Genomic DNA, 23,861 nt, shown 5'->3' on the forward strand with positions numbered 1-23,861 from the left:
GATTGTGTCCATTGATAAAACTGCCGCCCCGGAATTCTGTGTCTCGGCCCAGTCTGTCCTACCCTACTCAATCGGGAAAATGAAAGCCAAAAAGTACTATCATTTAGTTAAAGGCATTGAAAGTGATTTTGAACTCGGTTTGTTTAAGGAGGTCCCTGGGATCACTGATGCTACTCGTCTTGGCAACTCGGATTCTGTTAAGCTCTGTTTTACGGATGCCAGGTCACTCGACCATGCTTTGAAGGATGGTATTCGGATTGAGTATGAATCAATTTGAGTATCTCTTTTTCATGATCTTCCACGATGCTGTAACAAGTGCCGTTCACCCAACCACCTACTGGTGGCGTGCGAAAGTTCTTTCCCGAAATGCTCTCGATGTGCTGGTCCTCATGAGGCAACACGTGATTTGTCCTGTCAAATGTAGCCCAAATGCGCTAACTGTGATGAATCTCATGTTTCTTATAGCCTACGGTGCCCTATTTTACGTTATATTGTTAACAGCAGAAAGAAAACCCCAAACCTTAAATGAATGAATTAGACTATACAAGTACTATACAAGGTTTTACGTTTCTCACGAATTTATCACTGTACAATAATGTTGTTTTTAACTATTACGATGACCAAAATAATCTGCCCACCAACCTCTTAGCTAACCCCGATAGCCCTTTAAACCAAATTAACTGTGAATATCTCGACGCTTTTGATTTTGTGAAAGATGTGAAACCTAAGCTAATTGAAGAGACCAAACTTAATTTAATTTGCTTTAACATCAGAAGCATATGGGACAAGTGGGCTAATGTTAAAGATTTAATTTTAATTAATGATTACTGCCCTTTCAACGTAATTGGAAAAACGGAGACATGGCTTTCGAAATTTGATGATACTAATGAATTTTCCCTCCCTGGCTTTCAAACTTATTGAAAATTAATCAAGTCCTCTGGCAGCATTTCTCTTTACATCCAGTCAAGTCTAAAATTCACCTGGCTATTAGATTGTGAATCCTTATTCTCGCAACCTATGAATAATAGATGCATTTATTCATTAATCGTAGACATAAGTGTAGACGAGAATTTTTTATTTTTTCATTATTTTATAAACCACCCTCATTTCCGACACATTTCTTTTGTAATCTGTTTGATGATTTTTCTGGTTTTATTAATTTACCACAAAAAAAGGCAATAGTTTTTGGGGACTTCAATTGTAATTTACTAAATGTTAGCAATAATAATGATTCTGATTCCTTCTTTAAAATATTTACCTCAAGTGGTCTTCTTCCCAAAATCCTTTTTCCTACTAGAATTGATCCTTTGAGGTCTACAATGTGAGGTCTACTTGAGGCTACTGAAATTGACAACATTTTTGTATCCAACCTGGGAACCCACATATCCTGCAAAATAATATTTTCTGACCTGTTAGACCACTTTCCAATCTCTCTCTCCCTACCTTCCCTACCAGCTACTCAACCCTCTAGAACTGAAAACCCTACGTCTAATAGAATATATAATACTGTGAATAAGAACCGGTTCACGGATCGTTTTAAATCCTTAGACTGGTCCAAGGTTTTGGAAGAAAAAAAAAAGTTACAGGAACAACAAAGATGTAAAACCCCCTGAAAACCTAGCTAATATGCAATGGCAGATCAAATATTAAATTCAGAAATTCTAGCGCAAAGCTCATTTAACATAAACAAATATTTTAATATTATCAGGTGCATCTACCAATTTTCATAAAAGTGTCAAAACTTCAACGTTTACGTAAATAAGCATAGCAATAGAAACTATTATTATGCAAAATCATCCTGATATTTTCTCTTTCTTTTCCTCCTGTCAAGTCTTCACATGGATTTTCATTTCCTTCAGCTTCTTCTCAGAAGCTATGCGCTTTTTCTCTGAATATATATATATATATATATATATATATATATATATATATATATATATATATATATATATATATATATATATATCCATGTATCATCACACATAGAGAGAGAAAGAAAGCGGTTTTTATTACAGAAGTTTCGTAGCTCCTGGCTAACCTAGAGTTGCAAAAACATTATATGTTAAACGTAGACGTAAAAAAATGGCACAATATTACATGGTAAACATAGATAAACTTAGATATAAATAAACATTACGACATTAGATGTCGTAATGTCTTAACATACATGTCTTAATATGAGAATATTAAGTTGGGTTGGGTTTGACAGAAATACTTTTCCAAATCTCATGATGAGATTGCTCAGTCTTTACTCAAGGTACTAGATTTCAAGTTTATTGAGTGCTTCTTGGTAGAGAATATTGCTACATCCTAGGATAATCCTAACTACCCTTTTCTGCACTAACTCTAGGTCGTGCATTAGGTGAATAGTATGCAGTACAGAAGGGCTCCAGACAGGATATGCATACTCCAAGACTGGCTAAACAACGTAAAGGTAGGCGTAGAGGAGACTTTTGACATCGCAACCTAAACGACGCACTTTAGAATATGATTGAAGGGAAGTGTTACCCACCCTAATTACACCGTCAACATATTCGGCAAAGAAACAGTCTTTGGAGAAAATGAGTCACAGTATTTTCACTTCAAATACAACAGGAGTGGGATTTCAAGGAGGCAAAGTCACTTTTTAACCAGGTGCACAGTCTGCATGGATAACATGGTCTTTGTCGCTGAAATTTTTTGCTTTAGTAATAAGATCTTTAAAACCGAGAACCTCGTGCAAGCCCTCATTGAGGAAAATTCTTTCATTCTCAAATAGATTGGTAGTGTAAATTCTCCTCTGTTCTGTTTAATAGTTGAATGTGAAGCCACCCTTTTTTTTACTCACAGATTTTTGTTGATAACTCGACACAGCTCATGCATATTCTTGTATTCCTTGTAGGTTATGGGGGCACCAAACCCTCAAAGGAGAAGTGAAAGGGCCTCAAGTTAATCTTATATGTACAATCCTTTTTCAGGATATCATAACTAGTGATTTTGTTTTAGCTAGTGATTTACAGTGGTTTTATTGTAAATCTAGTGATTTTCTCCTAGATCTAGTGATTTTTCATGATGTAGCGCGCAGATTTGTGATTAAATCGAATAAATCATACGAATATCTTAGTAATAAAACGAAAACGCGAAATAATGATTCACTACCTTTCCTAACATGTTCTTTTAAGAAAATATAGTTGCTGATACAGTTAATACAGCAATAGAGTAGCTACTACAGCGAATATAGCTGCATATAAATTCTAATACAGTTCCTGCTATTAGTATTTATGCAAATATACCGCCTTTGAAACTTCTGATTTAAGGTAAAAAATTAAATATAATTTTCTAGATGAAAAAACAAATCATTGAAAAACAAAATAGGACTTAATTCTTTTTATGATATGATTTTAAAAATAACTAAATAGATTAAATCGATTGTAGTGTGATGATTAAAGTCAGTTAGGAATAAGAAGGGGGAGGGGGTATCTACTCTAGGTATTTTCTAATGATTTTAACCGTTACTTCTAATATCCAATCTCCTAATTTTCTTATTGGAAATTGAAACACATAATAAGCACAGATAACATCCTAAATTAAAGTTTTTTAGATTTATGTGCTAATATATCAAACAGTTTATGGTAACAAATTTTGAGAATGGAGCAACGAGGCCCAACAGTAACTGAATTTAGATAAACAGAATTTTGATATCAATCAATTAACATCTGGAGTCCTAAAATCAATAAAAGGAAGCAGAACCTTTGGAAGGAGTACAAAAAAAGACCAAATAAGGCCAAGCTAGAAGCATTTAAGTTGTACCGTAATTTTCCGAAATTAATTATTCGCAGAGCTAAAACAGTATATTTTACAAAAAGATTTGTTGATTGTGGTAAAAATATAAAAAAGACGTGGGACGTGATTAAGGAAGTTAGTCGGCCGTCCATGAAACCAGAAGGTCTCCCTAAGTCTCTCATTGTAGACGATCAACTTGTAACAGAAAAAGGCCAAATTCGACATCATATGAATAAATTCTTTGCGGAGATAGGGAAAAAAACTGCTAATAGCGTTTCTTATTCCTCTGTGTCACAGTCTTGGAAGCAGTTCTTAGGTCCCTCGTACTTGAAATCAATGGTTCTTGGGGAGGTTACGGTGCAGGAAATTAGAAATATTGTTCTGTCTTTAAAGAATTCTTCAGCAGGTTTCGACCAAATTTCTGCTAAAGTAATTAAACATATTCTTCCATCGATTATCATCCCAATTTACCACTTGATTAATAGGTCATTTGAACTAGGAGTATTTCCCCAACTTCTTAAACTTGCTCGTGTTATAGCTCTCTTGAAGGGAGGTGACAGAAAGGATCCTGGGAACTACAGACCGATCTCTCTTCTGTCAGTGTTCTCTAAGATATTTGAAAGAGCAATGCTCAAACGTCTGGTGAGATTTCTTGAAGCTAAATTTTTTTTCCATCAGCATCAGTTTGGGTTTCGCGCAAAGTATTCTACAGAACATGCTTGTAATAGACTTCTTCAGTTTATACGACGATCTTTAGATTCTAATCTTATTCCTGCAGCCATTTTTCTTGATGTAAAGAAAGCTTTTGACAGCCTTACACATAAGATTCTCATTGGTAAACTTTGTCATTTTGGTGTCCGTGGGGAAGCATTGTCTTGGTTCTCGTCATACCTAACTGACAGATCTATCGCCACAGAAGTTACAGACGAAAAAGTTCCAATTGAATACGGAGTACCCCAAGGTTCTATTCTTGGGCCAACCCTCTTCCTCACATATGTGAACGATCTCTACCGACTTTTTAACACCCCAATTAACAATGTTTGCTGTGGATTGTGTCACAAATCTTACTCTCAGAGTACGTTGGTGTTCACACCTAATAGTCAAGAAGAATTAATAGCATTTGCAGATGACACTACTTTAGGTGCTGCAGCTCCGGATGAATCATCCCTTATTCTAAAGCTTCAAGCAATGACTGAGAAAATACTCTTTTGGTTTGACATAAATCAACTAACTTTAAATGTAAAAAAGTCCTACCTTCTTATTTTTTCTCGTAAAGGTGTGAGCTGCCCCACAATTACTGAGCTTCATACACCAAGAGGCTCCATAAGTCGTCCCCCGGATCGATATGTGCGATTCCTGGGAGTTCTTTTGGATGAAAATTTATTATTTAAGTGGTATGTTCAAATAATAAGAGTGAAAATTTCCCGTGGACTTGGGATCATCCGAAAATTAAAGCGTTTATTCCCTTTCCCTATCCTCCGTCTTTTATACTTTTCTCTGATTTACCCTTATATATGTTACTGTTCGTCTTTGTGGATGTCCACATTTCCCCCGGTACTTGCTCCTATTCTCAATCTTTATGAGAAAGTGGCAAGAATTCTCCAGTCGGCTACACACACTCCTCTTGACCTCCTCAAAATTAAAGATATTTATGTTTTATCTCTATCTTCGTTGGGATATCAATACTTCCAGGGAGATCTCCCATGTTGTTTTTCGGGACTGCTTAAACTAGTAGGGGAAGTAAATTTATATATCGTTCGTAACCGGAAGGATGTGATGATTCCAGCTAGTCCCTCGGTTCGTTCAGACTTCGGCCTGGCTGTGACTGGGGGACGTGCTTGGAACTTGGTTCCCGCTGAGATCCGGCAGTCACGAACACTTGGCTCCTTTAAGAGACAGATGAAAAGTTTCTTATTAAAGGCTTCTTATTAAATGTTTCTTATGGTTTATTTATTTTTTTTTTTTTCCTTTTTTTGGGTTGTTGTTTTGTTGGTGTTGTATCCTCGATGACGCGAGAATTTTAATTTGTATTTTATTATCGGGTGATGTGAGGGTCGCTGTTTCGTGGGGACTGCCGGTGAGTTGATTTCTTTTCCTTACATATTTATATCTAGATACTGTTTAGTATGTTTATGACAAGTTTTTATGATTCTTTATTTATTGTATGCTGTTTCCCAAATAACGGGCCATTGAGCCCTTTGGGATATTGTTTTTGTTATTGTTATTTTATGAAAATAAATAGAACTTGAACTTGAACAATATATCATCGGCTTATTATGTTGATTCCAAATATATATAATTCATAAGCTTCTATTTTTTTTATTTATAAGCTTCCTTTTTTTCTTTTTAAAACCTTAAAACGAACTGAAATTGATGCATACATGAAAGGAGCTGTCCATTCCACAAGACAATGCTCTTTACGCTAGAGCTTTTACTTTCTGTGCTTGTTTTTTAAGTTCAATTTTCAAAACATAATGAAGTAAGCCCCACATAGTCTTATGAGACTATTGGATACGTGTCTCTTACGCCGATCAGCATTGCAAAACACCTTACCATAGTTTAGCCTTATGTTTGTGTGCACTTGTATGTTCTCCAGTGTGAAAATGTTATTGCCTTTTGCTGCATTTTTTCTTACCGCGGCCATTTCAGCTGAAGTAGTCGCTAAGCAGAAAAATGACTTAAATAGTCTGCGTTTCTAATCCATCGTTATAACGCCATCTATCCTGGCGTTACTAAGTAGATTACACTTATTGAAAAGAAGCAGAGATGGTGGCTCAAACACTTGAATAAATAGATGGAAAACGAGGAAAAGTGGATGCCAGGCAGGGAGAAATTAAAGAAGACATCGTGTGGGATAGGCGTACTATTGAAGGTTAGTAACCGTACTAACCTTCAATCGTCAAGGTTAGTCTCTCATCGAACATTGGTAAAAATTCAGCTGACCAAAATAGCTGAAATTTTTAAGCTAAAGCAATTTGAAGAAACCCTCTGATGGATATCCGAGAAACTCCACCTGTTCTGAGGACAATGAAGTCCCACTGCACCATGTCAAACTTCATTCTGGAAAATTGCCGATATCTCTGTAATAAGCTGGAAGATTTCACAGTTTTACTCCGTTGTGAAATCGCAGTGATCGCTACTGTAGTGGATATCTGGCATCTTGACGATGCCTCAAGACAAATTGTAGGATAATAGCTCATTTCTCAGTACGCTTAGCCGTAGAAGTAACCAAGATTTAGTTTAATCCATGTGGGTTGTCCCCTCCGCGATCCCTCACTCTTTACGCTAAAGTTTGACTCTGCCACAATTCTACTTTTTAAAACAATTAAAAGCTTTAGCGTAAAGAGCGAGGGATTGCGGAGGGGACAACCCATTTCATATACGTAGGAATTTCTGTTCGTTTTAAGTTTTAATGTCGCTCCTTACTTTCAGCTAAAAAAATTAGTTTTTTTTTATTTAATTCTTGTAATAAGAGGCTTTTACTTATGCCTGTTGTGACTGGAAATTTAGATATTTGTCAGCTACTAATTTCTAAGGGTGCAAAAATTGATAACGTAGATTCTTGGGTAATTTAATGCTGCAAAGTCTAATATTATACTTTGAACTGAAAAGGCCCACTTCTTCATGAAATTGTACATGAGAATTCAAAGATCTTCTCGTCTGAACAAATTATTTATCTTGGTGTTCCAAAAATACCAGTTCACATCCTTGTTATCTCCTAACAGAAGTAATCAAAGGCCACAGATCAGCTTCCTATGCTTCTATAGTCTCTGCTAGGCTTTGTTTCAATCGCTGTTATGTCACAACTCTGTACAACACTGTTGCTCTACTGCAAATCCTCCACATTGCACCCTTCGGGATCATTCATACAATAGTTGATACATTTTAAATTCACTCCACTTTTATCCGTTTTACAAACTACCAACTGAGCTATCAAACTCGACACGCAATTCAAAGCTCATTAATATTCTTCACATAGCACATCCTTCTATATTTGCTGCCAAACCTATGGAGAACAACAACCACAATATTTCAAGACATGCTTGGAGCCACTTCTTCAATTATAGTTACCATGTCACAGTTATATGGTGAAATTTTGCTTTTTTTTTCTCTCTTTGGAGTGCTCCGTCATTTTCTTTTTCTACTAAGACAGATATTCAAATAATAATAAAAATAATAATAATAATAAATTTTTCCTCACTTTCAGTTGAAAAAAAAAACCTTTTTTTTTATTTAATCCTCCCAAAGAAACTATATTGTGACATAACAAAATCGTCTTGGCAGCTCCTGGTAGTGGCTAAAAATTAGTCATGCGGCTTTTTATTTAAATAATTTGAAAGGAAATATTCCTTATTTATTGTGTGCATTACCTAACACAGGTTACTTTCTCTTTTGTTGTTTTAATGTTGCAATTTTAATCTTTCCCAACCGTCTATAAGGTTTAACTTTCAAAATTGTCTATAAGGACAACAGATAGGGGAACGCCCAACAGATATGTAGGGTACTTTCATAGGAGGTACAGACACAGAGGGACCTTGTCCCTGGGGGCTTGTAATAGAAAATGGGTCACCCTCACCTGGGGCTGTAGATACAGGTGGAGGAGAAAGAAGGCTCCTCAAATGTACACACAACAGGACCCACCCGGGTCTCCACATGTCCCATAAGTAATGGGACAGTAATGGGTTAAATTGCATGGTGATGCAGAACACCACCATGGGAGGACCCTCTGTAGAAGGATAACTGCGGCAGGGCGTAAGGTCCAGATCTATTAACAACCACCTGTGCAAAGGGTTGGCTTGACCCTTTCGAGGTACCTGCAAGACTAGAAATCTTGTGGTCAACTTTTCAAACTTGAGAGGTGACGCCCCTTGAGGAAATTATAGCCTAGTAAACAACACAGCATTCGCACGGGATTCTGATTATTGGATATTTCTTTGGGACTCCGCCTTTTTAAATGGGTATTTTTGAGGTGAAAAACCTTTTCCTAGCTAATTTATCTACCATGGGTTGCCTCCCCATAGAAGCATAATATTTGTAAGCATGTAATGAGTCGGATGTAATAGGCTTCGGGCTGTCTGTGCAGGATTTCGATTCTTGTTAATAAAAGAGTTTTGCCAAGTGCTGAAAACCATGTAGTGACCAAGATGGGCCCAGAATTGCACAAAGCCTCAAATCATACTGTTGGTCCCAGTGACTTCTTTCTTTCTGGTACTAAGCCGGTTTAAACGCTTTGTTGTATACTCGGGAACATATGTTACGACATTAAAAAATGACTATTGTATCGACATTTTGAAAGACGAATTCAGACGATTTGGACTGGACGTATTAAGAGTTTCAGAAGCTTATATCCCAGGAGTAGGAAGCTTGAAATTAGGTGATATATAATTTGTTTATTCAGGCACAGTAGATGGGGTACATAGGCAGGAAGAAATACTCATGATGAATAAGAAAGGTGTTAAGTCTTGTTTAGGCTGGGAAGGTATTAATAATAGAATATTAATTGATCATTTTATGACTATAAGGCTCGGGGTATCAGTTATACTAGTATATGGACCAGTTGGACCGATTGCCGAAATGCTAGTGACTCAGATAAATTCTACTTACAGTCAGCGGAGCAAATAGATAGGGTACCAGGTAGAAATATGGTGTTGAAGATTTTAACGCCCAGGCTAGTAGAAATAGGGATAGATGCCATCCTAGCCTAGGTAAATTTGGTGTAGGAAAAGGAAACAGTAATGGCTACAGAGTTTGAAAATTTTTAGGCACAACAACCTTGTTATAGCCAATACAGTGATTGGTCATAAATTGGTACATAAGTTGACATCGTATTCACGTGATGGTAAGACAGCAAACCTTATTGATTATGCTATTGTAAGTCGAATACTAGCAGGATCAATACAATATACTAGGGTATATAAGAGTGCTGGTATTATTGATGTTAAAAGTAAACATCACCATCTAGTAGTCTCTGGAGTTAATTTTTAGCTGAAATTTTGGAAGGGTAACTACCTCCTGGGAAGTTATGCTATTGGTAGACTCCAGGATGAAAATTTACATGAAAATTTCCAGGAACAGTTGAATACTAAACTTGAGAGTTTAAAGTTTGACAATGCAAAAGATGGATGAAATAATTTTAGAAAAACAAAAACAATTTGTGAAGTTGCTGATGATAGGGAATAGAACGATAAGACTACAGCTAGGAATATTAGTGAAGGGCCTTATGTTTAATAGAGAGTAGAAGGGGTTTGTACAATAATTATCTGAGTGATAGAGAAAACAAAAGGAATTAAAAGAAAGGGGAGAAAGCATTTAGATATGAACTAAGGAGGTGTGAAGTGGAGAGCATGGATAAAACTACCGAGGATCTGAAAGATGCATCTAGACGGTAAAATAGTAAAATATTATACTGGCATGTTAATAAATTGTGAGGAAATGGTCGATCCGGACTTGTCCCAGTGACAGATTAAATAAAAAAAAACTAATTTTTTTTAGCTGAAAGTAAGGAGCGACATTAAAATTTAAAACGAACAGAAATTACTCCGTATATAAAATGGTTTGTCCCCTCCGCAATGCCTTGCTCTTTACGCTAAAGCTTTTAATTGTTTTAAAAAGCAGAATTGTGGCAAAGAGTCAAGTTTTTAATTGTTTTACAAAGTAGAATTGTGACAAAGAATCAAACTTTAGCGTAAAGAGCGAGGGATTGCGGAGGGGACAAACCATTTTATATACGGAGTAATTTCTGTTCGTTTTAAGTTTTAATGTCGCTCCTTACTTTCAGCTAAAAAAATTAGTTTTTTTTTATTTAATTTCTGAACGTTTTTGAATTAATGCATGTTTGGTTTTGGCTCTCCACACATAAATTGTTAAAATGAAGTTTGTATATTAATTCTTTTTTTGGATAAATGGCTTTCTCTTAGTTTTGATCAGACGATTTTGAGAAATAAGGGGTGGAGAAGGAGGCCTAGTTGCCCTCCAATTTTTCGGTTGCTTAAAAAGGCAACTAGAACTTTTAATTTTTAACGAACGTTTTTATTAGTAAAAATTATACGTAACTTATAAATTAGCAACTTACGTAACAAACTTTCATAATCTTATATTTTTATTATGTATACAAGGGGGTTTGTATCCTCGTTAATACCTCGCTCTTTACACTAAATCTTAAGTTTTGTCCCAATTCTTTAAGAATGACCCCTGAATCAGAAAGGCCGTAGAATAAATAGTTGAAATTACTAAAAATACTTTAGCATAAAGAGCGAGGTATTTATCTCCTCCTAAATACCTCGCTCTTTATGCTAAAGTATTTTTAGAACCCCTCATATGCGTTATAATCTCTGTTCGTTTTAAGTTTCAATGCTACTCCTTCCTTTCATTTGAAAAAATGTTTTCATGTTTATTTTTCATTGTTTTCTTATAGTAATGCTAGAAAATCATGCGCCCTTTTCCTTGAATTTTTCTTCCCCCATGACAGATTCTTCCAAGGAAAGATCCTCCAACATAGCTCCCTCCCCTCAACCCCACCCCCCAAACAAAATAAATCCCCCTGAAAACGTCTGTACACTTCCCAATAACCATTACTATATGTAAACACTGGTCAAAGTTTGTAACTTGCAGCCCCTTCCCCAGGGATTTTGGGGGAGTAAATCATCCCCAAATACATAGTTATTATGGTTTTCGACTATGTTGAACAAAATGGCTATCTCAAAATTTTGACCCGTTGACATTGGGAAAAAACTGAGCGTGGGAAGGGGCCTAGATGCCCTCCAATTTTTTTAGTCACTTAAAAAGGGCACTAGAACTTTTCAATTCCGTTAGAATGAGCCCTCTTGCGACATTCTAGGACCACTTGGTCGATACGATGACCCCTGGGAAAAAAAAAACCAAAAAAACAACAAAAACAAACAAATAAACGCGCACCCGTGATTTGTCTTCTGGCAAAAAATACAAAATTCCACATTTTTGTAGATAGGAGCTTGAAATTTCTACAGTAGGGTTCTCTGATACGCTGAATCTGATGGTGTGATTTTAGTTAAGATTATATGACTTTTAGGGCGTGTTTCCCCCTATTTTCTTAAATAAGGCAAATTTTCTCAGGCTCGTAACTTTTGATGGGTAAGACTAAACTTGATGAAACTTATATATTTAAAATCAGCATTAAAATGCGATTCTTTTGGTGTAGCTATTGATATCAAAATTTAATTTTTTAGAGTTTTGGTTACTATTGAGCCGGGTCGCTGCTTACTACAGTTCGTTACCACGAACTGTTTGATAGGAAAGGGGCGACAACTAATAATAAGGAAAGAGTTAAAGAGAGATGGATGGAGTATTTTGAGATTGGGCTTAAATCGAGACACAGTTGCAGGAAAAGATATAGAGGAAAATAAAAAAAAAAATTGTGATAGTTAGGATGTAGATTTTTTTTTGTTTCAAAGAATTAGCGACAATACGAAGAGGATTAAAAAATAATAAGGCTTCAAGTGCTGATAGTGTGTTAAATGATTTTCTAAATGGATTTAGAAAAGGTAGATGATGTGTTGACCAAATTTTCACTCTTAGGTTAATAATTGAGGAGTAGCTTAGATGTGAAACATCTTTGATGTTTCACTGAGCAAGCGTTTGATTCTATAGATAAAAGAGAGATCTTATCTCTCTATGGTATACCAGAAACATACATTAAAGTGATTAGTGCTATGTAGGTGAATAATGCTGCTGCGGTTAAGGTAGGAAATAAGGTTAGTAGCTGGTTTTATATTAAATTAGGAGTTAAGCAGGGTTGTGTTCTATCCCAATATATGGACTATTTTGATGGACTTTGTCTTGAATAGCACAGGAAAGGCAATGGGAAACCACGGAGTCAATTGGAGAGGAAATACTCTCCTGGACTTAAATTACGTTGATGATTTAAGCATATTAGATGGAAGTGAGAGCAAAATGAATGATCTTTCAGAGGCTTTGCTAGTTCAGGGTGCCAGAACAAGTTTTAAAATTAATGTCGAGAAGACTAAGTCACAAAGGCTAGGAATAAGTGAAGTTGAAAAGGTGACGTTGAATAGCGAAATGATTGATCAGGTTGGCAACTTCACTTAGCCTGGTAGTACTATTAGTAAACACGGTAGGAGCACTTGAAGATGTTAAAAGTAGAATAGTCAAGGCTCGGTTTTTTTTTCACAGTTAAAAAGGTTTGGATGAATAGGAAGATAAGTCTGCAAACCAGGATTAGAATATTGGAAGCTACAGTGATGACAGTGGTCAAATCTGGCTCTGAAGCAATGAGTGCACCGAAAAATGGATGAAAATTTACTAGATGTTTTCCAGGGAAATTGCCTACAAATTGTTCTGGGTACCAGGCTGACTGACCGTATTTCAAGCAGTACGCTGTAAAAGAAATGTTGGTCAAACCTGCTTTCTAGGCCTATTTTCAAAGAAAGGTTGAGATGGCTAGGCCACGTTCCAGGGAAGAAAGATGACAGACTGTCGAAGACTGTCCTTTTTGGTCAGCGTTCTAGGACTAAATGATAAGCAGGTCGTCCTCGTCAGTGTGGGCGGGAGTCATAAATAAAGATTTGGAAGAAATAGGAACTTCCTGGGAGGGTGAATAGAGGGATTGGGCTGAAGGAAGAGTGTGCGTAGCCGTGTTGGCCTTACGTGGCTTGGTGCTGCGGTGAGTATTAGTAGAAGTAGTAGTGGTAGTAGTGGTAGTAGTAGTTATTTTTAACGATAAGAAGGAAAACTCTAACCAACACTTCGAGTCCTGTAAACAAACAACATAGCGAATAAACAGCGTTAATTTCTGTTCCACTCACATATTTTGTAGAATAAGCTCTCAGATGACTTACGATATATGTCCAGGCTATCAATTTAGCCTATCTGCAGTATCGTGGGAGCAAGTTTTGGTGTTTTTGACTTAAGGATGGTTTTGCAGGAGAGTAGTGAGTGGAAATTGAATTGTGGCTCAGGTTGGGAGGGTAGAGGTAAAATAAAAGATGTAAAGTGCATCGCGACTATCAAAATACCATAAGCAATATCAGGGAAAAAACTCAGTGATGAAAAGAAAAAAGAAAAGATATTTATCTAAAAAAACGACTATCACAAGCCCTGAAGGGCCATAATTGATGCTTTGAAGTCAAAAATATCATTAAAAGACATGAAAAACCGGAGCACTGGCCAAGAATGCCAAAATGCCAACGAAAAAGCAATCATAATGAATTATGATTTGTAATATAATAATTTAACTGTAAAATGTCAATTTTATAAGTTGAAAAGAAAGAAACTGTTCGAACTAAATAAAAAAATAAATAAATAATGAATGTTAAATAATAAAGTGAAACTTAAAACAGGGGGGGGGGCATAACAAGTGAATCAACACAAAAACTAAAAAGAAGAGATAGAAAAAAAATCCACCTAAAAAAAGTTAAAACCGACACTAAATAACAGGGGAGGGGGAGTAAATAAACAAGTAAATGAAAAATACTGAGCATTACCACCATCCATAAAATATAGGAGAAACTAGTGATACATTATGTTAATTTTTTTCTGTAATGTAGGGGACACAGGTTTTTTTATATCTGGAGGTAAAGCTGCGAATGGGGGACAAAATAGGAAAAAGGGGACAAAATATCACCTAGCGGTGATATTGAGTATATTTCTTATCTCCAGCCAACCAAGGCGTTCTGCCAACATAAGCTGCTATGGGACTCAGAAACTATGAATAGTTCAGTGACGAGGTAAATAAAAAATTATGAAAAATATATTTGTAATATCTTCTTAGTGACTTGGGGGATCAAGTTGAAACGTTCAAGAAGTTTCATGGCACTTGGTATTTACAAAATGATAAATAGAGATCTCAATATCTGTCCGTCTGTCTGTCTGTCGGGTATGGCACTTGGTGTTTACCAAGTGACATATAGAGATCGCAATTTCTGTCCGTCTGTTTTTCTGTTGATCTGTCGGTCCTGATTTTGCTAGTTCGGGCACTTCCAGATAAGCTTGGACGATGAAAGTTAGCAGGCGTATCAGGGACCAGACCAAATGAAATTGAAAATGGGCACTTCCTCAATTCGAAAATCTTAGGGAGGGGGGGGGAGTTGAAGGACTTTTAATTCGGAAAAATTTGAAAAAGTGAGGTATTTTTAACTTACAAACGGTTTGACGGGTCTTAATTAAATTTGATATTTAGAAGTACCTCTTGTCTCAAAGCTCGTATCTTACATTCCAACCGGATTCAGTGACATTTGGGGGAGTTGGAGCAGGAAACTGGAAATCTTGCAAAACACTTGGAGTAGAGAGATCGGGATGAAACTTGGTGGGACAAACGTTACAATACCAAACAAGAAGAGACTACAGGAACAATGTATTTGCAAGTTTATCTTTGTAATAATTGTGAATAAACAAAGAACAGCAAAATCAATAGCTCTAGTACCGAGTACCTAGTACCTAGTACTCTTGGCTCTTCCGACCTCGTCACAAGTGGCTTATGAGCTCTTGGCTTTTGTTTTATGGGGCAATGTGAACGTTGCATTTTAGCTTAGGAAGCTGGGGAACAAGAAGGGCTACAATAACAACTAAGAAAAATATATTGGGAAAATATGGTTTTTCTACTATTTTTAATGAAGATGCAAATAATTATTGATCAAAATTTAGCGGGTAGCTTCAGTCTTGTTTTTTTTTATGTTAAAATAACTAATTAAAGGAGGCGCTCTGCAATATAGTGGGTCTGCATGCCTAATTTGTTAGATACAATTATTTTGCATATTATGAAGCTAGAATTGTTTTTTTTCCAATTTCATAATGTCCAAATACTATACCCCCCCCCTAATTTGCCGTTATTCAATTACTAAGTCAATTAGATCATATACGTTTTAATCTAATATTTTTAATAAAAAAGTAATAATATAAGGAACAAAATAACAATCAGTAAAATAATACTTTGTTATTAGCTTTTAAAGTAGCTGCATTATTACCTTTAATTTAAGAAACTTTAACTTCTGTACGCTAATCTGTATAGCGTTTGATCTTATTAGCTTTCTACAAGTTTGGTTCCAAGAAACCTCCCTAATGTGTCAAATTGTCCAACAGGTTTTATGCGACTCGAGCAGAGTATGTTCAGGAAGCATGAGTGAAAAAAAATTCTTCGGTATCTTCATTTTTGTATTTTCTTCATTCTTGTATTGTATTTCGGTATTGTCTTCTAAGATATTTTTCTCCTAATATTTTTTCTCACCATCTAATTAGATCAAGATAAACTTAAAACAGTTTCAAATTGAAACCCCTTGTGCAGAATAGAAAAGATCAAATGAAATATCTTTACTTGTATAATAATTTAAAAAAGCTATTTTGTATACTGACCATGGTCTGCATTGCATGTAGTAACCGCCGTGTGCAGTATGGAAGGCCCATAGGTGCTACTCTTTTCTTCTTTACCGTCAAAAAGAGGGAGTTTAACAGCGATTCCTAACAGATGTTATTAAGCACTCCTGGGTCTTATATAACACTATATCGTAAATCTAACGATAAAATGTACCTATGTCATACGGGAGTGTTTACTTCTGGTTGTTACATAATAATTTTTTGACCCTTTAAATAACCTTCAGGGGCCTTCCAAATCAGGATTTCTTTTGTTTTTACGTAAAAAGGGTTTGCGTGTTACATATTAGAGAGGGTTTTTTGGTTGTAAGGGAATATGGGCTGTTTACTTTTGGTTGTTATTTAACAGGGAAAATTTTTCTTTGTTTTGTTTTAATAGGGGAATTGTTGTGTAATAGAGAATTTTTTCTTCGAAAAGAAGGTGCTGTTTAAGTAATAAACAGTAGTTTTTTCTTTAAAAACCTACATGGGCCGGGAAACCCTTTATTTTGTAGCACTACCTGTAGGTGTAAAATCAAATGTTCCATAGTACGGCACTACTGTCTTTGAAACTGGACGCTCAATATGCGTATCGATTTCCGATAATTCTAAATCAATTAATTATCTCATAATTTTCTCACTTGAATTTTATTTTATCTTCAGGAAAGTTTTTTATGTTGATTTTTTTCTTCCTGAAACATGTTACATATTGTTTTTTTCTTCTTGAAACTTGTTCTACGTTATTTTTTTCTTTTCGTGAAAGAAGTTGCATCTTGATTATTATCTTCATTATAAATGCTGTTTGTTGATTATTTCCTTGTGAAAATTCTTACATGTTAATTTTTTCCTCGTGAAACTTAATGTATCTTTAGTTTTTTTAGTGAAACTTGTTGTAGTTGAATTTTTCTTTCATGAAACTTATTTTTATCTTAATATTTTTCTTTGTGAACCATATTGCATTTTGTTTTTTTTCTATTCGTGAAACTTATCGCAAGCTGATCTATTCTTTGTGAAACATAATGTATGTTGATTTTTTCTTCCTAAAGCTAGTCGCAAGTTGCTTCATTCTTTGTGAAACATAATGTATGTTGATTTTTTCTTCCTGAAACTTGTTGCATGCTGATTTTTTAAAAACTTGTTGCATATTATTTTTTCGTAGTGAAACATGATGCACGTTCATTTTTGTTCGTGAAACATGTTGCATGATTTCTTAGGGAAACTAAATGTGTCTTGATTTGTGTGTTCGAGAAATTTGTTATATTTTTACTTCTTCTCCATGAAACTTGTTGAATATTCTTTCTTTTCTCCGTGATACTTGTATATAAATTTTTTTACTTGTGAAACCGATAATGCTCTGGCAGCTTTTTGGATGCTGATTTTTGGCCGTGAAACTTAATTTATCTCGATATTTTTCTTTGTGAAACTTACTGATTTATTCTTTCGTGAAACTTCATTTGCAGTGATATTTTTTTCTACGGAAAACACGTTGTATGTTATTTTTTTCTTTGTGAAACGTGATGAATGCTGATTTATCTTCGTGAAACTTGCTGCATTTGGATATTTCTTGAAGAAACTTAATGTATTTTTATTCATGTCTTCAAGAAACTTGCTAAATTTGTATTTCTTCTTCATGGAGCTGAACCCTTACAAACAAATGCCCCACAGTCAGGCATTCCCGCTTCTGAAATAGGAGGTTCAATATGCGTATAGTTTTTCAAATCAATTGATTATCTCAGAATATTCACCCAAGCCAGATGTGTGTCGATTGTTTTTTTCGTGAAGCTTATTTTTTTGCTAATTATGCTTCGTGAATCCTCTTATATTTTTATTTTATATTCATGAAAGTTGTTTTATGTTGATCTTTTCTATGTGACACATGCTCCATATTGTTTTTTTTCAAATAAACTTGTTCTACGTTATTTTTTCTTTTCTTTAAACTAGTTGCATGTTGATTTTTTTCATGATACATGCTGTATGTTGATTATTTCTTCGTGAAAACTGTTATATGTTGTTCGTGAAACATGTTGCATGATTTTTTCAGGGAACTTAATGTGTCTTGATTTATGTTTTCAAGAAACTTGTTATATTTTTATCTCCTCTCCATGAAACTTGCTGTACCTTGATTTTTCTCCTTGTGAAACCAGTTATGTTCGTAGTTGGAGCTTGTTGCGTGCTTATTTTTGATCGTGAAACTTAATTTATCTTGATATTTTTCTTCGAGAAACTGATTGTATGTTGATTTATTCTTTCGTGAAATTCAATTTATAGACATTTTTTCTCCAGGAAACTTGTTGCATGTTGGTTTTTTCTTCGTGAAACGTGATGTATTATGGTTTTTCTTCGTGAAATTTGCCACGTATGGATTATTTCTTCAAGAAACTTAATTTGTTTTTATTCATGTCTTCGAGAAACTTGCTAAATTTGAATTTCCTCTTTATGGAACTTGTTGCTTGTTTTTCTTCTTGTGAAACCAGATATGTTCGTGGAACTTTTTGTGCGTTAATTTTTGCTAATGAAAATTAATTTAATGCGATATATTTCATGATGAAACTTGTTTTATGATGATGTATTCTTTTGCAAAACTTAATTTATCATGATATTTAGATTTTTCTCGAAACTTGTTATATGTTGTTTTTTTCTTCGTGAAACATGTTGCATACAGATTTTTGTTCGTGAAGCTTAATCTATCTTGATATTTTTCTTTGTGACACTTGTTGCCTGTTGATCTATTCTGTCATGATAGTTCATTTATCATGATATTTATCTTCGTTAAAATCGTGGCAAGTTAGTTTTTTGGTGAAAAATGATGCATGCTGATTTTTGTTCCACATGTTGCTTTATATCAATTATTTCTTTAAGAATTTAAATATACTTTGTTTTATTTCTACGAGAGACATGTTATACTTTTATCTCTTATTCATGAAATTTGTTGCATGTTGATTTTCCCCCTCTTGTAACATGTACATTGGTTCTTCTCCTAATGAAACCGGTTTTTTTTGTGGCACTTATTGCTTGCTGAGTTTTCTTTCTTGAAATTCAATTTATCTTGATTTTTTTGTGAAATATGATGTATGCTTATTTTTGTTCGTGAAAATTGTTCCATATGGATTATTTTATTCCTTCAAGAAATTTAATACATTTTGATTTATGTCATCAACTTATTACATTTTATTTTGAACAAACCGGTTTTGTTCATGGAACTTTTTGCGTGCTGATTTTAGTTCAGAAACTTAAATTTATCTAGACATTCTTCATCGTGAAACTTGTTTTATGTTGGTTTATTCTTTCATGAAACCTAATTTATCATGATATTTTTCTTCATGAAAATTGTTGCAAGTAGATTATTTCTTCAAAAAACTTAATACATCTTGATTTATGTCTTCGAGAAACTTTCTATATTTTTATTTAATCCTCATAAAACTTGTTGCATGTTGATTTTTCTCTTTGTGAAAAGTGTACATTGATCTTTCTCCTCTGAAATCCATTTTTTCGTGGAACCTGAAGCGTGCTGATTATTGCTCGCGAAGATTAATTCATCTCTACCTTTTTCTCTGTGAAACTCCTTTTATCATAATTTATTCTGTCGTGTTACTTAATTTATTAAAATATTTTTCTTCATGAAACTTGTCACATGTTAGTTTTTCTTCGTGAAACATGATGCTTACTGTTCATGAGAATTGTTACAAATGGATTATTTCTTCAAAAAACAGAATGTATCTTTATTTTATTCTTTGAGAAATTTTTATATTTTAATTTTCCTTCTAGAAACTTGTTTAATGTTAATTTTTATCTTCACGAAACTTTCACATTGATATTTCTCCTGGTGAAAACGGTTTTGTTCGTGCAATTTGTTGCATTCTGATTTTGCTCGTGAATCTTAATTAATGCTGATATTTTTCTTTGTGAAACATGATGCATGCTGATTTTGTTCGTTAAATTTGTTGCACCTGGATTATTTCTTCTCAAAACTTAATGCACGCGTATTTATGTCTACGAAGAACATGTTAAGTTTTTATTTCGCGTCCAAGAAACTTGTTACTTGTTGATTTTTCTTCTCCAAAAACTTAAAAATCAATTTTTCTCAGCGTCAAACCAGTTTTGCTCGTGTAACTTGTTCTGTGTTGATTTAAGATCGTATAACAACAATTGTAGAAAACTTGTCTCATATGAATCAAATCGATAAGATAAGGACAATAGAAGGTTTTCAACCGGTTTCACCAAACTAGAGACGGCCGCGTAAGCCATTGCGGTAGAAGTCGGAAGCTCCATAGCTAAACACGCTTCAACTAAGGTTCAATATAGAGGAATAAATCAGCAATTCCATAAAACTAACTATATCACTTGCTATGTTAAACTACACATGATCGGAAAAAAGGAAATTTCAGAACGCTATCACCAATCCTCAAAGGAATTTGTATTTAACAAGCCAATAAATAATCCGATTATTAACTATATTTCGCAGGATGTTTTTATGAAAATAACACAAGTTAAAGCTTATAGAATTATATCCTAAAATAAAATATTTTCAAAACCAATTCTTAATCAATGTGAAGTGACAAAGCCTTACCACTTTGCTGATATCAAGTGACCTACTCTATTTTTTAAAAAGCTCTATTTCAAGATGACAGAAACAAATGAAAACTTGAATGGTATATATTTAGAAATAGCTTTGTTATCTGAATTAAACGTACGAACCTGAATTTATTTATGTCATCTGATCTATTAAAAAATTTAGTGATATTTTCAGAGAATATCTCTGAAAATTTCTACTGTACGTATGAAAACTTGCCATCCGTATGCAGGTTGTCGAAAGGACATATCAGCAAAATCTTAGGAACAGTTTCTTGTGTTAAACTAAAACTTACAACGCTCGTTTTTGGGGGATGTTGAAGTAACCGAAAGACAATATTTGTATTATAAAACTACTCTTAATTCCTACGACTACTGCTATTGCTATTATTATTTTTACTGCTACTACTACTAATGATAAACCTAAGGGTATTGAGGAGAAAATTAGGGGCAATGTTGTAACTATATTAAAGTAAATCAAAACACACTATGCCCACGTAGGTTGTCAATAGAACGTATCAGCAATGACCGTTTGAGGTTCAGCTTTAGGATCAGTTGATGGAATTAAGTTGAAAATTTCATCTTGTGCTGAAGGAGATTTTGAAAAAATGGTGCTCTGTGCGTAAAGTTGCCGACAAATGTGACTACTGCTACTACAACTATTGTTACATAAGCAAAGGGTATTAATCTGAAGCTTTCGACGAATATTGAGGAGGATGCTGTACTAAATCAAAACGAAATATCACGATGTAGATTGTCAGTAGGTAAAGAAAGCAATATTGCAATGACAGCTTACGTTGTTAAGTTAGACCTTTCAGGGTAAGTTTTTTAAGATTCGGGTTAAGAAAGCACTATATGGAAAGCACGGGGTAAGAAAGGGTATATAAGCAATATAATAGACGATGCTGCTCTATCATCGCTAGTAATATCATTAATATTTTTAAGGATTGCATATTCAAAGTTTTAATATCCTTTTTAAGAGTCAATACTGATTGGAGGGCAATAATAAGCAAAGCTTTTTGGGCCGAATAACTTTTTTACGTTTGTAATAATGTGTTTAATATTAATAAAATGATTGATTTATTGATTGATCGATCCTCCTCTTTTGCTCATAATTTCCCAAATACTCAGAACAAGCAGAAATTAACATGAATAGGGCTCTAAACCCCTATACCTCTCCAAGGCCAGGGTATAATTTGCACTTTAATGAAAAAATTGCATGTTATCATTTTTTTAACTTTGATAAATCTAACATTATTAGCATTTTAAGAATTAATAACTGCGTATGTATATTAAACTGACAATGCACATTCATTTGAGTTCTTCGTCTTTCAGCTGAAATCAAAATAATTGGACGTTATTCTTCATGCTAGTTTTATTATAAAGCAGTTTGTGATAAGAAAATTATAAGTTAGGAGAAACACGGCCCAATAGTAACCAAAACTCTTAAACACTGAATTTCTATATCAATAGGTATGCAAAAATAAATGATTGGCTTATTATGTTGGTTTCAAATATAAAAGATTCATCAAGTTTATTGTTACCCATCAAATGTCAAGAGCCCAAGAAAATGTCCCTCATTTTCGAAAAAGGAGGGAACAACCACTAAAGTCAAAGAATTCTAATAGTAACCACGCCACTATATTCAGCGTGCCAGAGAGCCCTGATGTAGATGTTTCAAACTCCTGTTTGCAAAAATGTAGAATTTTTTTTTGCGGTAGAAGAAAAATCATGGATGTGTGTTTCTTTGTTTTTTCAGGAGTATTGAATATAGTTCTAGAAAATCGGGAGAGGGTCCATTCAAACAGAAAATAAAAAATCTAGCGTTTTTTTTTAGAGTGACCAAAAATATTGAAGGAAAACTAGCCCCTCTCCCAAAACCCTTTTCATCAAAATTGTTTGATAAAATTTTGTGATAACCATTTTGTTCAGAATACCTGAAAGGTCATTAACTATGCCCTTTGAGATAAAATGATTACGACACAACTGCCTGTCCATGGATTATTCTTTATGGATGACTGTGTATGGCAGATCTATTTGACCTATGTAATTGAATGGATGAGTAGGGTTAAGGCATAATTCAAGTTCTGAACTATATTAATTACTAAAGTAGAAAAACAGTCTTCCTTTCTCCCTCTGTCTTTTTTTATGGTGTATGTTTATTTCTGTGTTTGTGCTGTTGCATTGGTGATTACTCTTTTTGAATTATATAATGCTCGGATCCCCCCAAAGCCTGCCCCCTCCCCCATTTATATAGTCTAAACGTCTAGTATACTCCTCTTCAACGTGCTCCCTCAAAAGACCTGGCAAAGGTTGGGACCTCCTAGATCCTTCCCCTCGAATCATCCGTCAAAGGTTATCACCTCCGCGAATATATTCGTATATCCCATTATAAAATGTAAAGCAATAAAAAAGATAAGGAATATAAAAAAAACCCACTGAGAATGACATAAAATGATGGGCTCCCCCAGGAACTACATAGCAAAAGAAAGTGGGTCTTCTAGGAAATCTTCCAATAGATAAAAAAAAACCTGAAATGGAATGAAAATTCACTCCCCTTAAATCTGAGATAATAATAATGATACGAAAAAAGTGTTTAAAATATAGGAAAATAATTATTTAAAAATCAAATTTAGAAGAAATTGCCGTGTTTCCAAGTACTATTTGGTTTCAAAGTATATCTTGAAATGCTTTCGTATTAGAAAAAAAAATTTTTAGAAACGCTAAATTGATATCCCTTTAAATTAAAAATTAGAACTCAAATTTGATTGATTACAGCATTTGCTAGAGAGGGAACACTATAAATATAGAGGAAATTGGTAGGCCCGTGGTTCAGCCTGTACTCTATTTTGCCAGATGTTTCTAATTCTATGAGAGGATTGCTGGAACGTTTTGATTGCGCTCAGTTGTGTATTGAGTCTGTTGTATGTGACATAGAAATATTAAAATGGATGATATTTTTAAATTTTATCCCTTTTGTGAATAATGGCAAGTCCTATATTTTGGAAAATAATAGTGTCGCATTGGGTTGAAAAAGATATTATGACATGCTTTTCCTTATGGCTGGTGTGTCTTCCAGGTAGAGATTGGTTGTATATGGGGGGAAGTTAGGGTCTTAAAACTAGGTTAAGGATTGTATCTCTTGACCACATATGTGTGTAGTGGGGAGGGGGGGGGTATGTATCCTAGCC

The 23,861-nt window shown here is 34.5% G+C and overlaps 2 protein-coding genes across 8 annotated transcripts in view; both read left to right on the forward strand.

Moving 5' to 3' along the window:
* The window catches only part of LOC136040389 (BTB/POZ domain-containing protein 6-like), a 396,184-nt gene that overhangs the window by 155,708 nt on the left and 216,615 nt on the right, over positions 1 to 23,861 (forward strand). The gene's annotated exons all lie outside the window — the stretch shown is intronic.
* The window catches only part of LOC136040387 (E3 ubiquitin-protein ligase RNF34-like), a 127,000-nt gene continuing 126,759 nt past the window's right edge, over positions 23,621 to 23,861 (forward strand). For 2 of the 4 annotated variants that reach the window (XR_010620700.1, XR_010620701.1), the window contains exon 1: positions 23,621 to 23,749. The gene's annotated coding sequence lies outside the window, so the exon portion shown is untranslated. The remainder of the gene's footprint in view (positions 23,750 to 23,861) is intronic. The other 2 variants (XR_010620699.1, XR_010620698.1) reach the window with 1 other exon arrangement.

This window comes from Artemia franciscana, chromosome 20, assembly GCF_032884065.1.
Source record: "Artemia franciscana chromosome 20, ASM3288406v1, whole genome shotgun sequence".
Taxonomy (NCBI): domain Eukaryota; kingdom Metazoa; phylum Arthropoda; class Branchiopoda; order Anostraca; family Artemiidae; genus Artemia; species Artemia franciscana.